The 1,994-nt window shown below is 41.0% G+C and overlaps 1 long non-coding RNA gene across 1 annotated transcript; it reads left to right on the forward strand.

The window, feature by feature from the left end:
• Positions 1–270: 270 nt before the first annotated feature.
• LOC133215702 (uncharacterized) lies at positions 271–898 on the forward strand. Its single transcript, XR_009726469.1, has 2 exons — positions 271–376; positions 493–898. It is a non-coding gene; the product is annotated as an uncharacterized LOC133215702 (long non-coding RNA).
• The last annotated feature ends 1,096 nt before the right edge of the window (positions 899–1,994 follow it).

Genomic DNA, 1,994 nt, shown 5'->3' on the forward strand with positions numbered 1-1,994 from the left:
CAACTGACTGATTCCAACAGTTCCCCATCCCATTTATAGTCCACATTTTCACTAATGCTGCTGTGGCTGAAAAGCAGTATAAGACAACCTCATTCTCTATCATACATAGTCCATTCAGAGCAATACATGAAAAAGTTTACTTTAAAATATAAATGTAATTATAAAGGTGTAATTACAGATAAGACTGTGCCTCTTTGAGCCACCTCAAATTATAGCTTCAAATTATAACAATAAAACAGGGTCAAATAAATGACCTCAATTAATTTCATTACGGAGTGGAGCAAACACCACTCGGCATGGGATAAGCTTACACTGCCTGACCTCATTTCATCTGTCCTCATCCCCTGCCACAGAAGAGCGCCTGACAGCACATCAGGTGAGCCCTTCTTCCCAAAGACGTTGCTAAGCAATCAGCTGCAGGGTTATAAATGTTGAGTGCTTAATATATGGTACATGGGAGTAGGGATTAACTTTAGGTTTTTTTCTTTCCAGGTACCGAGGGAACTAGGATGGCTCAACTGAACTGCCCTGCAACAGTCTGGAATCAGGAATCAACCAGACTTAAAGCAGTCTTCAGTATTTGTGTACAGACTGAACTGATTTATCGTGCGTGCGATGTGCTGAGTTGCAAAACCTTACTGTATTAGTGATTTAACAGGAGGAACAATTTGATTTGTCATTACTAATAGGGATGTAACCAAATTAGTTTCCCACATACTTCATGCTGAGGTCATGCTTAGATTTCCCTTTGTAGATTTACATTCTCCCTAGCTTTAATCAAAGCTAAGAAACATATCGTCTGAGTAACACTGTTATGAAATACTGAAGTATTTTCAGAGGGGTTTAGAAAGCCAAGAAAATCATGGAAGTAAAAATCAAAGATAAGCTTTAATATTCAGCCCTATGTTGTACGTTTGATTAAATATTAATTCACAGCCATGTGTTGGGTGCTTGCAACCAAGCTCTCTTGACCCATTTGAAATGCACGGTCACGTTTATAAACTTAGCATTTGAAAAAGGACAGGTCAATGCTGTAGATCCCGCTTCAATTTTTCCTGCAGTTCTTGCTTAATTAGTGGCCTAACTCTACCCTTATAAATTGTTGACTTGATCGCATTTGGGGAGTTAGGAAAATATTGCCCTAAGACAGAGGCTTTGAAAAATGCACTCTCTCTGCAATACTTTGTTTTGTCGGTTTTTTTAGCAAAGCAACAAGGGATGAAAGGATGGCAGCTGAATTCTGGTTTATTCAAAGGATCTGACTATCACAGAACTGCCATCTGAATGAGAACATTGGGGTTGGGCTGCTTGGTAGTTAAAGAGAGGAAAAAAGAAATAGCCACTAGGTAGAGCAGCTTCCTGAACTACACAGTGGGATACGATGTGGGATAAGAAGCAAGAGGCTTGTAGTGTGAGCTGGGATCTGGGGAGAAAGATGGTGCAGAATGCTGCCTCTGCTTCTGCCCTACAGCTTCCCAGATGGTACCTTGCATCCTTGACCATGGCCAATACCTCCATAACTATCAGTGAATGATTTGCTACCGTCAGCCCCTGCTTTGATCATCAAATAAGGCCAGCTCCATCCCATGGAGCCAGATTTTCACCATCTGCAGCCATTGGTTGGTTCCAGCATCTTGCACTGAAATGTCTTGAAGGTTTTTGCTTGTGCAAAACTCTTAGCATTTCATTTGGTATCAGGGCTTTGATCTCCCCACTTGAATACTGCATTAATTCCGAGCTCCCCTGGGTGCAGGAGTTCACAGCATTAGTTAACCTCTTCTGGAAGTCTCAAACATGATTTGGAAATAATTCTGTGCATTGTGACAGAAACAAAACCTCATCCTTAACTAAAGATATAAAACAAAAGGGACTTCTCTCCTTAGCCTAACCGGAATCCACACACCAACTCTTCGCGCTGCTGTTTCACTGCATTGAAGAATAATTGCGAAGTCTGCATGATCAGCCTACAAATCTCATTTGTGGTTGGAAAACAG

This window comes from Neopsephotus bourkii, unplaced genomic scaffold, assembly GCF_033783945.1.
Source record: "Neopsephotus bourkii isolate Nb327-2 ecotype Australia unplaced genomic scaffold, CSIRO-AGI_Nbou_v1 NB_994, whole genome shotgun sequence".
Taxonomy (NCBI): Eukaryota; Metazoa; Chordata; class Aves; order Psittaciformes; family Psittacidae; genus Neopsephotus; species Neopsephotus bourkii.